This window comes from Ceratotherium simum, chromosome 3 (assembly GCF_057802395.1).
Source record: "Ceratotherium simum simum isolate JZ-2026a chromosome 3, ASM5780239v1, whole genome shotgun sequence".
NCBI lineage: Eukaryota > Metazoa > Chordata > Mammalia > Perissodactyla > Rhinocerotidae > Ceratotherium > Ceratotherium simum.
The window spans coordinates 35269726-35283814 of NC_141902.1; the positions used below are offsets into that span (position 1 = coordinate 35269726).

Consider the following 14089-nt stretch of genomic DNA (forward strand, 5'->3'; position numbering starts at 1 on the left):
TATTTTAAAGAAGTCCCAAATATGATATCACTTCACCCATAAATATTTCAGAGAAATTGTTGTTAATTAAAATTTTAATTAGCAAAATAAAAAATTCCATAGATAGGCAAAATTACCAAATAGACATAGCCAAAGATAAAATTTAGTGACCTGGGAGATGCAACAAAGAAATTCTCCAGGAACAGAGTGCAAAAAGGTAAAGACACCATGTGATTCTATAGAAGCTGACCTGAGACAAGGATTCCCATGTAAGTAATTTATTAAGAGAGTGCTCTCAGGAAAATCTTGTAAGGGAGGAGGGAAGCAGAAGAGAAAATAGGAAGAAGTCAAGCAAGTATGTGAGTTCAAATGATGTCTAGCCTCATTCTATTTCATGAAACACTCTGAAAAAACTTGCATCAGAGAGTTTGTCTCACCATGAGGCAAAAGAGTTGGGCTTTTGTATCACCACACTGAAAGTCACTGGCTACTTGCTGCTCCCCAAGCAAAGCTGCTGCAAACGCCCAAGGAAAGTTCTCCAAAGAAGGTTATAGGCGTGAATCGTCAGCAGCAATGCAGGTGACAGCTGGGGAATGTGCTCAACAAACCAGTCAAAGTGATACTTGGAATCTGGGTGGAGTATCAACAGCACCAGCTTCTGAGGGAAAGTATAATCGAAAAGTTAAGTGACATGGAGAATACAGAACTTTCAGTATCTTCTCATAGAAGTCACCAAAGGATAGAAGAAGAAAAAGGAGAGAGTAAACAATGAAATTATAAGTTATTTTTTCCCAAAGAAAGGTGAAATTCTTCAGATTGAAAAGACCCACCAATTGCCAAGCAGAATGAATGTAAAAAAATATGCATAATTTGACATTTCTGTTCTAAAATTTTAGAATAACATAGAAAATTCTAAAAGACTCTAAGGAGGGAAACAGTCTGCTATGGTGGAGATTACTTTTATGATTAATGCTCAGACTATGACATCATAAAGACAGTCATCCAAAGGCATGAATGAGCAGAATAAATTATGGATTTACTAGAATGAATCTTGTTGAGTTATATGTGTGTTGCTGAACTCAGTTTATTGAGTGATATTAAGCTATATACTACTGAGTCTCACACACAAGGAAAGGATGGCAGCCAGCAGATTTTTAATTGGTTCCCCAGAGTTTCACACTTGATGAAGACTCATTTCTTGTAGGCCACTTTGTCTAAGGTCCCCGGGCTATGGCATTCCTGTAAGACTGATGGAAATCAGAGCAGCTGCTCTAAGCAACTGCTGGTTGCTCAGTATCCCTTCTGTGCTCTGTTGCTACAGCTCTGTATTTATATCCTGAAGCCATATTAACTTTGCTTATGGTAATGATTCAAGTGTGAATTCTGATTTTGAGTGCGCAGTCCATTAACCAGACTAGTATTGGTCCATTACATCTACAAAGAAAAAAAATCATATCAGAGTCAGACATCTTATTTATAACACTAGATGTTAAAATACAACAGAACAATGACTTCAAATTCATAAAGAGAGACAATTTAACCTCTAACTTATATACAGCAAACCATCATTCAAGTGTGAAGTCTAAATAAAAAGTAATTTTAAAGCATACAAAAATTCAGAAAAGGGGGCTGGCCCCGTGGCCTAGTGGTTACCTTTGGCGCCCTCTGCTGCAGTGGCCCAGGTTTGCAGTTTCAGATCCTGGATGCAGACCTACACCGCTCGTCAGCCATGCTGTGGCTGCAACCCACATTCAAAATAGAGGAAGACTGGCACAGATATTAGCTCAGGCGAATCTTCCTCAAGCAAAATAGAGGAAGATTGGCAACAGATGTTAGCTCAGGGCAAATCTTGCTCAAGCAAAAAAGGAAGATTGGCAACAGATGTTAGCTTAGGGTGAATCTTCCTCAGCAAAAAAAAAAAAAAAATTGAGTAAAGGAAGATGTGAGATACAAGGAACAGTGGGGAATATCATAATTAAGACTAAATAAGTGTTCATCCATAGAGTTCAAATGTAATCACAGTCTAGTCTCAGGTGATCTTAACAAGAGAGGTAGTCGTCATGGAGGAGTTGAGGAAGTGAAAAGGAGAGAAATGAAAGTATGCTAGGTTTCTGTCTTGCTTTGGGGAAATCTATATATACTAATGCAATTTAGATTTTAATAGAAAAGCGTCAATGTAAAAGTATATTTTAAGATGTAAGAATAACCCGTATAAGAGTAGAAAAAAAATGTATGACTGTCAATCAACAGGGAGGAAGAAATAAAATAACAAGTTCAATCAACCCAAAAAGGACAGGAAAGGAAAACAAAGAACAAAAAGCAGGACAAATAGAAAACACAAAACAAATTGTCAGAGATAAGGACAAACATACAATTATTCAATAAGTATGACTACTAAATACCCTATTGCAACAGACAGCATCAGAAAAATAGATATTAGGTAAAAAGCTGGAAATATATCAGATAAAATGTGCACTCTGCCAAGAACAATCTAAAAATATAGTGTTGCAATGCATAAAAGGGAAGAAAAGATTGAGATTCAAGAAGACACATGGCAAACCTACACTATTGTAGGAAGTATATCTTATCAGCCATCAAGAAATGAAGTAAAATAAAGATTACAAGTTGTTAAGCAACAAAGGGTGAAGGTTTCTTGGCCCTCATTCTCCTTCTTGCTTCTCTTCTCCTCCCTGTCCAAATTCTTGGTTGAAGTCCTTGGTTAGATATAAAGATATGGTTATAGAAAGGGATATATAGAGAGAGGTGATACACACACATAGAGAGAGAGAGAAAGATTTTATTAGCATAATAATACATTGGAATTATGCTGTGAGAACTAGTTAATTTTATTAAGAAAAGTAAATTTCTTTGCATGGTAGATATTTCATTCTAAAGCCTGTGTTGAATGGGATTTTAAGGTATGATAACCCCTCCTGACTCCCTAAATTGTGCTTAAAGCTTGGGGAAAGGATTAGAAAAATATTCAGGAGATTATGAAGAAGGAAAGAGGAAGTGGAATACAAAAGAAAAGATCTCCTAATTGCCGAGTCACATAAATTCTCAATGGGTGGGTGTACCTGGGCTAGTCTGGACACTCAGGAGAAAGACTCCTCCCCACAACACACACACTTTATTACATATTTATAGGCTAAGAAGAATTAGGAAATACCTAGTTTGAGTAAGTACCAAGAAATGTATCAAAAGATCCTTATAGGTGACATAATAGGTAAAGTTAAGAAATGTGTATCATTCCCTGGAATATGGGAGTATGAGCAGAAGATAGATATTAAGACTATTTTGCAGGGAAATATCATCCTCTAAATAGTTGTTACCATAATCAAAGTGTTATAAATATCCCAAAGATCTGAATAACATTCATCAAGCATGTTTTATATATTATATCTTTAATACCACATATGATATATATATATGTTCTATGTTATATATTAAATATCATATATTATAAATAAGGGGCAATGTGCATCATTTTCAGAAATACTTGGAATATATACAAAAAACTAATGATGTCTTTTTTTTTTATAATTTTATTTATTTATTTTTTCCCCCAACTATCTTTTGCACAGTAGATTGTTGTATGTCATAGGTGCACATCCTTCTAGTTGCTGTATGTGGTACGCAGCCTCGCTGTGGTGCGTCAGTGCGCACCCAGGATCCGAACCCGGGCTGCCAGCAGCAGAGCGTGCGCACTTAACCACTAAGCCACGGGGCCGGCCCACTAATGATGTCTTAATTGAGAATTAGAAGCCTTCTCATTAAAGTCAGATATTACTGCAAGGAATTCTATTATCACTACTACTATCCAATATCATTCCTGCAGTTGCAACCAATAAGATAAGAAATATAAACAATAGAAATAGATAGAAAAAAAAAATAATCATCTTTGGTAAATGGTATGAATTCTAAGAGAATTAACTGAACAACTAGTATAACTAGTAGAACTAGAGTTAGCACATTGGAGGAACAAAATATTAGCATACAAAAATCAGTAGCTCCCTTTAGAACAATAATCAATTAGAACATGAAATAGAAAAGAGAAAACCCTATTTACAGAATAAAAAACAACAACTCTCAAATGAACCTAACAAGAAATAATCGAGACCTACATAAAGAAAATTACAAAACTTGATGGAATAACTTAAAAGAAGGCTCAAATAGATGGAAAGATGTATTATGCTTCTGGATGGGAAGACCTAATTTTATAAATATGTCAGTTCTTCCACCAAATAAATTCCATGCTTTTGCAATCAAAATCCCAATAGTATGTTTTCGAGGATTTTTAAAATTGATTCTAGGCTTTACATGTAGAGAAATGTTCAAAAATAGCCAAGAAAAATTTGAAAAAGATCAATACATTCATTCAAAAATATTTATTAAGTATTGTCTATTTTCCAGACATTGTTCTGAGTGCTGGAGATATAGCTGTAAATAAAAATTATAATCTAATTTTATGTTAAAACATGGCAAAATCAATTACATAGCAGTCAATAGAAAAGGCTAAATATACTTAATATTTTTCCTATTGATTTTGAAGAGCTTATTTATATTAACTAGCAGTAATAAAAAAAAGTGGATGCAGGTAATGAAAAGTCAATTCACATAAGAATCCAATAACACTTAATATGTACTGAGCACTTACCACGTTGGGCACAAAGCTATGCACATTAATGCTTTTTTTCTTAATCCTCACATCAACTCTATAAAATAGAGGCTAATATTATCATCATTTACATTTGAGGAAACTGAGTTTTAGACGTGAACTTTAGCTTTGCCCAAGTAAGTGATGAAATCTGGATTCGAACTAAAATTCGTCTATTTTTAGAGTTCAAGAATTTTATCAATATGTTCTATAAAGACCATAATGATGACACAATATAGCAAAGTTTTTGTATGTTCAACCTAACTATTAACTAACTAAAGAAAAGGCTACTGAAGTAGCAATGATCAACTCTCAACTTGATCATAATAAAAACAAGTATTCAAAGTTGATCAGGGTACAATGTGGACTTGTAAAATTTTACAGCCTTTCAGGAAAGCATTCTGACAAAAGGTTTTAAGAGTCTTTGATACAGTGTTTCCACTCCAGAGAATTTCTCTTGAGGAAATAATCAGCAAGTATTTTGAACTCATCTAAACGCTTAGAACCATCCAATGGTTTTGAACCCATCTAAAAACATTACAGCAACTTCATAAGAAGAATGACTGTATATAGTATTAAAAACCAAGTTTGAAAAGAGTATTTAACCACATGGGACATGATAATTATACAATATTAAGTAATGAGGACTGGATACAAAACAATGTATAAAATATAAGCTTATTGCCAAATTTTGTATGAAAAATACATTTACATAAAGTACTTTGCATATATAAAATAATTATTCATATATAAACACAATATTTATAAATAGATAGGGACACATATAAGAGAATTAATAGTTATTTACATATTTAAGAAAAAATATCAAAATAATAATAGGGATTATGAAATTAGTGAAATAATTTTGGAGGAGAGGTGTTAATTATTCTTCTTGAAACTTTTCTGTATTTCCTTAATTTTCTACAAATGAATATGTATTGCTTGGCTAATATAAAAACAGAAATATAACTAAACGAAAAATAAAACTGGGTAAGAGTAATCTCATTGTCTTTCACATAGAATCCAATTAAAACTTCTAACTATACTAAAGCAGTGTTGGTAAGAATATATTTGTCTTTCCTAATAAAGGTAAAATGCCTAATTAATTCATAGTAATATTTAAAGTTTATTTGATGTAACATGTCAGCAGATGTAGTTAAAAGAGAAAAGTGTGTTTTACGGTCCTGTGGAAGGTAATAAATGTCAGACACGTGTAGATACAGTTAGAACTTTTATGAACACCCAGGGTAATGCTCACAAGAAAAACATTACACAAACACCAAATGAAAAGACACGTTTCTAAGCACAGTCAAGGGACTGTTTTTAACTCCGTGTGTAATATGGGTGAGAGGGAGGGTTAAGGATGCAGTGCAGTGGTCTGACAGTAAACCCCCTGCAAGTGATGGGTGTTAATTGAGTAGCAGGTGAATGTAAATAGGGAGCACCAAGGGTGTGTAGGAGGAGTCTTTTTGTTGATGAGGGAACATGGAAATGCTGATCTCTGTAATAAGAAACAAAGACAATCTGGGCTTTATTTCTCTGACTTCGTTCTACCCTCCATAGTATGGGCCTCTCTAGTTTAAAATCCTTGCTAGTGAATAATAATAATAATAACATGAATAATTATAGACTGTCAGATAGGTACCTGAAGCTTACAAAAACCTAGGGGTTTGTTCTGTTTTTATTTGTCTGTTTATGGTTAGAATCCACGTTTTACATGTTGTTGCTGCTTCCTGACATTATCGGCTTCAGAACATCTGAAGACATATACAGTGGCTGGGTCATTCAGCATCTAAAGTAAAATTTCATCAAGGTTTCATCAGGACATAGACACCAAAAAATATGAAAAAGAGTGGAAAGGAACATGAAGAATGACTCAAGCTTTCTAAATTTCAATAATTTTTTTTAAAAGAAAAGGGATTTTTCTGTTTTGTTTACCTAGATGGGTTGTATCAGAATACATAAGCAAATCCTTGAATAAAACATTTTTTTAAGTTCTAATGTTGATATTTCACTTTTTCCAGGAAGCATCATAACAGAAATACACACAACTACCATACTGAAGATTTACCCTTCTCTGAGAAATATCTGTAGATGCTTGTATGCTAACATATTCTCCAAGAATGTCGTCCATTTGAAAAGAATGAGTCTTCCCCCACATACTGTATTGTGCCTTCTAACAAGGCATTAAATACATCCAAGATGTGTGTACGACATTTCTAAGCTATTGTTTGTTTGTTGGCCTTTAAGCAGCTGTACGAATTTACATTCTATGTGGGGTATGTAACAGACTGTGATAAGAGAACCAGATATAATCAAATTGTGGCCTTAGAAATACAGCAGTTTTAATAATGATAACTAACATTTATGATGCACTTCCTGTGCCCTAGGAACTGTGCTAACCGCTTCACACGTACTGTCTCCTTTTATCCTCACAACCGTCTTAAGAGGTAAGAACTCTTAATACATGTTTACAAATGAGGATGCCAATCTGTAGAAAGATGAAGTGTCTTCCCATAGCCATATAACTAATTAGCTATGAAGCCAGATTTGAACCCAAGTAAACTGACTCCAGACAGAGCACAAATCCTAAATTGCTATACTATACTAACACTAACTCCTTACACTAACTCCTTACACTCCTTACGCTAACTCTTCGACGTTCCTGTAGAATATTCACTAAATGAAGGCTTTGTTATAACAGAGAATCTTGCTATTTTAAGAGAGTACAGGTAGAGTCAGAAAAAGTTCACTTACTGACATGGTCTGGAGGAGTGACTTTCAAACTTTGGTGTTCAGAGGAATCACCTTGGGATCTTGTTAAAATGCAGTTGTTGATGCTTCTGAAGGTCTGAGGGGGGACCTGAGAGTCTGCATTTCTAACAAGCTCCCAGGTGACGTCCCTGCTGCTGTTGCAGGACACACTTTGAGTGGCGAGTACAGAGGATTTTGTTTGAGACGGGTGGAAGGACCAAGAGGAAAGCCCCAGCTGTTTTCATGAAGTCACGAGCTGGTCCCGAATACCCATCTCCACTTCCTGCCTCTTTCTACTTGTACCTTATTCTTCTCTCATCTCAAAGAAGAAAACCGGAATGCTAATATAGACATAAATGCTGTAGCCAAATTCTGGCAGAGAGATAGCCAGTTTGGATGTGTATTAAGGAAAAAGATTCCTGTGACTTCTTTGTCCTATTTTGTAGATTACAGACTATTTTTATAGAAGTTTTAAAATAAGTCTTATAACTAAATCCTATATATAACTAAGCTCACATGGTACAATCAGACAAACAAGTATCTCCAAAAGCACCATTTTGAGAAATATCAGAACAACTCAGCAAGAATGAAAGCCACAAGAAGTAGAATGGGTAGCATCTTAGGAGCCAAGATAGTGACCAGAAACCTAAGACTCATCTTAGGTCCACCTCTCTCTCAACCCCATCCCTCCAAACCCAATCATTAACCATACCCTAGAGATTTAACCTAACAAACAGCGTCTCTGTGCCATCTGCCTCTGCCTTGGTTTAGTCCCTCGTCACTTCTCACTTCACCATAGGTACCTAATATGAGGAGGGAGGAGAGTTCCTGTCTACCCTCTGGACTACTTCAAGACCATTCTCTACACTGCTGCCAGAGAAACCTTTCTGAATTATTAATCTAAGGTCACTTCCTTGCTTTACATCCTGCAACATTTCCCTATAGCATTATTTTTTTTATTTTTTATTTTATTTATTTATTTATTTATTTATTTGTGAGGAAGATCAGCCCTGAGCTAACATCCATGCTAATCCTCCTCTTTTTTTGCTGAGGAAGACTGGCTCTGAGCTAACATCTATTGCCAATCCTCCTCCTTTTTTTTTCCCCAAAGCCCCAGTAGATAGTTGTATGTCATAGTTGCACATCCTGCTAGTTGCTGTATGTGGGACACGGCCTCAGCATGGCGGGAGAAGCCGTGTGTCGGTGCACGCCCAGGATCTGAACCCGGGCCGCCAGTAGCGGAGCGCACACACTTAACCGCTAAGCCACGGGGCCGGCCCCCCTATAGCATTAAAGTTCCAACCTCCCAGTTTAGCATACAGGGCTTATTGTGATCAAGCTCCACCTGTCTCACTGGTTCATTCCTTCCATTCCCTCACACAAACTCCTAGCAGAAGCATACTGCAGCAGAACACTGCTCTGCTGTCGCATCATGACGTTTTATACCTTCATGCCTTCCCACACACTATTTTTATTTGGAAGCTCTCCTTTTTCTCCTCTGCCATTGCCCTTCCAGTCCTCTCTCCTACACACCTAGTCAACTTTCCAAAATGCAGCTCAAGGAGCATTCTGGAAGATCTGGCAGCTCCCTGAATCCTCCCACTAAAATAGAGCAACTACAGGAGGAAAAACAAGACCCCAAGGTCTTGTTTTTAATCCTTAGGGCATATCCCAACCCCATATTAGAGTTATCTCTAATAACTCTAGGTCACAAGAGATACCCACAAATCCAAAATACGAATGGATGGGGCTAAATCACCAAAAACTACACAATCCATATGGTAGCAAAACTATGTGGGAGAAATCGGAGGAGAGACAAAGGGACTAGCGATAACCCTGAGAGCTGGAAATCACCAACTTGCTGTCAGGTACTCACTGGAAAGCACAGTGGGCCTTTCTGAGAGCAGCAGGAGAAAATGGAAGATGATTTTGAAAGTTCCAACTCAAGGATGAGTGCAAGAAGTCCAAAGTATGATCTGATGGTTCTACAGTGTTTTGGAATCTGAGGTCTATAAACTCTCAAAATTTGCTAACAAAACAACCTTACATCACAAAGCTTAGCACTAAGGAAAACCTGCTGGGATTAAAAACCAAAGTGAGCAGGACAGGGACTATCAATCACTCCCTTGAACTCTTCCTGAAGAATCTATCAGAGAATGATCTTCACACAACAAAAGTCACTTGAGAGGCTTTGGCATAAGGACTAGAGGTAAGCATGAAATATATATTTTTCTATAGAACTAAGGCTACTGTAAGAATAAAATGGCTACACATCCTAACAATGAAGATATGGTACAAGCATCAAAAGCTGAGAAGTACAATAAACTCACTGATTGTTTAATAGGTTTTCATTGGATCTACAAGGACATTCCATCAACAATTGCTGGATGAGAGGGAAGAAAGAAGGATCGAGAGGTCGGTAGCTAATTTTATTATTGCTCATAGTAGGAAATGAGTCAATAGCCAAAAAGAGGGGAAAAGAGATGAATATTACATCAAAGTGCTAGTACAAAGGTAATCATTAAAACAAAAATACAAACCTTCCTAAATGCCAGAAGGTATTTTTCAAAATTTTAAATTTACTAGTGGGGGGAGGGAAGAACTAGAGTGAGGTAATCAGACTTCTTTGGTCTACCTTGCTTCAAAGATTTAATTTTGTAGCTATTTTACATAGTTATAAAACAAGTGTAATTTACCAAAATACAAACTTTAAAAATCAAAATAAAAGTATAAAAAGACCTAACTGTATAATCAGTGGGTGGATAGGGGGCATAAGTACTCAGAAAGGAACTAGTTCAAGTGACGTTAACATGGTAATTTGATTGTACATCCCTGGTGGGATATGCCCTAAGGATTAAAAGTATAGCAAAAAACAACAACAAAACAAAAATAAAACACAACAGCAAAAAGTTAAACTGTCTTTAGAAATCATATTGTTAACAGACATGTTGGTATTGCTAGTCTAAGACTGTTGTGTGATTAGTATGGGATAAACAAATGGGAATTATGTTGATGTTATTAAAAGCAGGGATTTTTCACAGTGAGAGAAAGGAGATACTATTTTAACATGGATAGGTGAAGTAAAAACCTTATAATCTGAAACTTGAACTGGAAGTATCACGATGAACTCATGATTTATTTATTTATTTATTTATTTAAGTATATGTTTCCTAATTTAGATGATGATGATACTGTGCTTATGTTTTGGACATACATGCTGAAATATTTAGAGATGAAATTATATATTGTCCAGAAATTAATTCAAAATAATCCTGGGGAGGAGGTGGGAAAGTGGATGAGGTAAATAAAATTGGGCAATGAGTTGAGGGAACTGACGATTGTTGAAACTGAGTGATGTTACTTTGGAGTTTGTTATAATATTCTTTCTATTTTTATATATCTGAATTTTTCAATAATAAAGTTTCACATCAAGCATCAACTCTCTCAAAAACCTCTTCCCTTAGCACCACTCCGGACTTGATTTAGATAACCTTTTTCCATGCTTCCCCATCACTCGATGTATAACTCTGTCTTAGCTGTGATCAGTTCCTTGAGAGGAGGTCTGGGTTTTACTTGCCTTTATAACCCCAGTGGCTATCAAAGCATCTTGTTCAGTTCAGGGTCCTCATGTGAAACAGAAAGCACACTCAAAAGGGTGGTTGAAGAGAGTTCGATAAAATAATTATGTGCAAGGATGTAATCAGGGTTAAGAGAAACAAGGGATGATAAAGCACCTGGGCCTGGCGACCACAGCAGGAAGCGGTTACCCTCTTGCTCAGTAGCAAGGGCATGGGCGATCTACCTGCAACCCGCTGAGAATTGCAGCTTTAGGGAAGGGCTCCTGAGAGGAGCTGCAGCCTTTGCTAAGGGAACAGAACTAGTCCTCCAGTGAGGTTGCTGGGGAAATATATACCTCAAAGTCACTCCAATATCCTGTTGGTACCTCCCATTGGTTGACTCCAAATAGAAGCAAGAGAGCCTCTTAATGCAATCGATAGGGAGAAGGGTGGAAAGTGGACTTTACGGGTGAGAGGCAATGGCACAGAGGCAAGAGGCTTTTGATTATTCTTACAGATTTAGGTTTCCAAATCACAATTTTCAAACCATTCCGTGTATGTATGCACAATAGGTATATGAGTGCACACGTAGACGTGTGTGTGTGTAAGGAGGGGCATTTCATGACACCTTTCTCAGATGGATTCTTTTACTTTTAGTCCACAGAGCACAGATTTAGAAAAAAATCAGATTATCGAGGCAGATTATTAAAATAGCCACACGTATTTCTATTGATCGTTTTAAAGAAACATTCTTTGTCTTTTCTGCCAGTTTTTCCTCTCTAATAAAGAAAATTTATTTGGATGCATACTGTATCACCTCCAGTAGTATTTTCAAGCAACATGCTAATATCAGAATAGCAGTGTAAATACACCTGCAATTGTCAGTTAACCTCATGCTATTATTTTTAGACTGCCTGCGGCAGTGTATCAGTACTGTCAGAAGGAAAAAAAATAACACAGAATAAGGCATTTTCGCATTCTTTTTCACAAGCCAAGACACAAAATGGGCTCATTATCAACATGTGGTTGCCTCCAGTTCAATATGAATGTATTTTTAGCTCTCCAATAACTGCTATGGAGTTGTGTAATTCAGCAAAATGTAAACATGTGTTCCCCCAGGAATTATATGCTGCCAAGCAAATGAGATTTTCCCCTAATCCTCCCTTGATATAAACTAATCAAGCCTGAAGATTTCAGGGCACAATTCTGGAGAAAAATGTTTTTTCTGAGGATCACAATGTTGCTTCTATCCCATCAGTTCAAACTAATGGCCTTGGTATATACACAAGGCCTAAAAACGTTAATCTAAAAAGGAATTTTTTTTTTGTCTCAGGTTCTCATAGGCCCTTTATCTGCTAACATCTAGTAACATTTATGGGAACTAAAGAAAAACTATCTTATTCTGGAAAATATTATAAACCTCTATGCTTTAGGTGATATCTACAATCACGTCTCAAAGCGCCTCCATTTACCTGGTTGCAGAGACTTAGGCTATAGTCTAGCTTTGCAAATCCAAATACTGAAGCAATACTACATATCAAAACAGATGATAACAAAAATATACTACTCTTCATGTGCAAAGATGGTTTAACCTTCTACCAGTAAGATGGAGATTATACATTCTTGTTCTAGTAAAGTAGATGGATTTGCATCATATACATAGATACTTTGTTCATGACACTAAAGAGCATTGAGTTGTGTTGTAATTGACTGGCTTTCACTCTAAATAGGAACTGAGATACACAAGATCAAACCTATGACTTCTGCCATAAGGGCCACAGAGCTCCAACCAGCTGAGTTCCATAATGCACCTGAGTCATTTGAAAAAACTGTAAAGTAGGGTGATATAGTTAATAGAGCACATGATCTGCAGCCAGGAGCTTTGGTTTGGGTTCTTTCTGCCACTTATAAGCTGTGTGAATGTGGGCAGGCCACGGATCTTATTTGAATCTTAGTTTTCTTATTTATCATCATTTCTGCCCTACAGAGCTGTTGGGCAATCAAATAACATAATGCATGTAAAAGAACTTTATAATTTGCTGAATGCCATATGAGGTAGTTCATTGGCCTCTGATTTAATTGTTTTATCTGCTCAATCAACATCATTTGAGATTTGCCAGCATAGGATTACTAGTTCTAGTTCTATTTTCATTTCCTTCTGTCTTTCCATTTTTCCTCCCTTTCCAGTGTTTACATGCTCCTTCTTGATTTAAAATATTAATTCCCAATAAAAATCTCAAATCAAAGTACTTTGGAGAAAATATTTTAGTAACACTCACTGTCTCTCATGACCCTGAAAAGTGAATCTGTCTCTAGCCCAGCTTTACAGATTGAAGCCAGAAAGACCACAAATGTAAAGCCAAGTCCAAAAAACAGCCTCAGTATTGGGAACCCAAAGAGGTTGATGTGATAAAAGGCCAACCTGGGACAGCTGACATGTAGAGGGTGAACCTTGAAGAGAGGTGAGCTCACAGCATGAGGGCTTGGGAGACTACAACACTTTATGCAAAGAGGTGCCGGAAGAAGAAAGCGAAGTCGTTTTAGAATGTTTTGGTCCACAAGCAGTATCTTTGGCCAATAGGAGTTTGTAAAGAATTGAGACAGGCTAAATGCTTTATCAAGAAAAGCATTTGACTAGTAGTAAGAATGAGTTTTCGCTTTCTGTTTTGTCCCATATTGGTTCCATATCTAGTTTGAGCCAGTCATCTGACCTGTCTGGGCTTCAGGTTCTCCAACTGTAAGAAACCTAGATTATTTCTAAATACTCTTCAAGCTCTAAATTGCTACAGCAGTCACAAGTAATTCATTTCTATTTTCACTATGCAAAACAACGTCCACTTGCCGAAATAAGAAAATAAATAATTTAATTTAAATTTAAAAAACTAGCTAAAATCACTAAAATTTGTGATTGATATGGTTTTGAAGTTTGCCTGCTCATTTGGGAAAATCTACGGACTCTGTATAAGAGGGCTCAAGCAGAGTCAAATTAATATCATTTTTACCCACCTCTTCAAGATGACACCTTAACAGGAATCCTGACAAACAACAGCAGTTTCTGCCTATAACAACCAATCAAAATGTATTATTAGTGTAACATTTCCATGTAACCTCATGTCAATAAATCTTTGATATATGGAATTAA

General features: G+C 36.3%; 1 long non-coding RNA gene across 1 annotated transcript in view; it reads right to left on the bottom strand.

The window, feature by feature from the left end:
- Window positions 1-713: 713 nt before the first annotated feature.
- Window positions 714-14089, bottom strand: part of LOC147917524 (uncharacterized) — a 69859-nt gene continuing 56483 nt past the window's right edge. Inside the window, exon 3 of the long non-coding RNA XR_015551715.1 lies at window positions 714-1413. This is a non-coding gene — a long non-coding RNA (uncharacterized LOC147917524). The remainder of the gene's footprint in view (window positions 1414-14089) is intronic.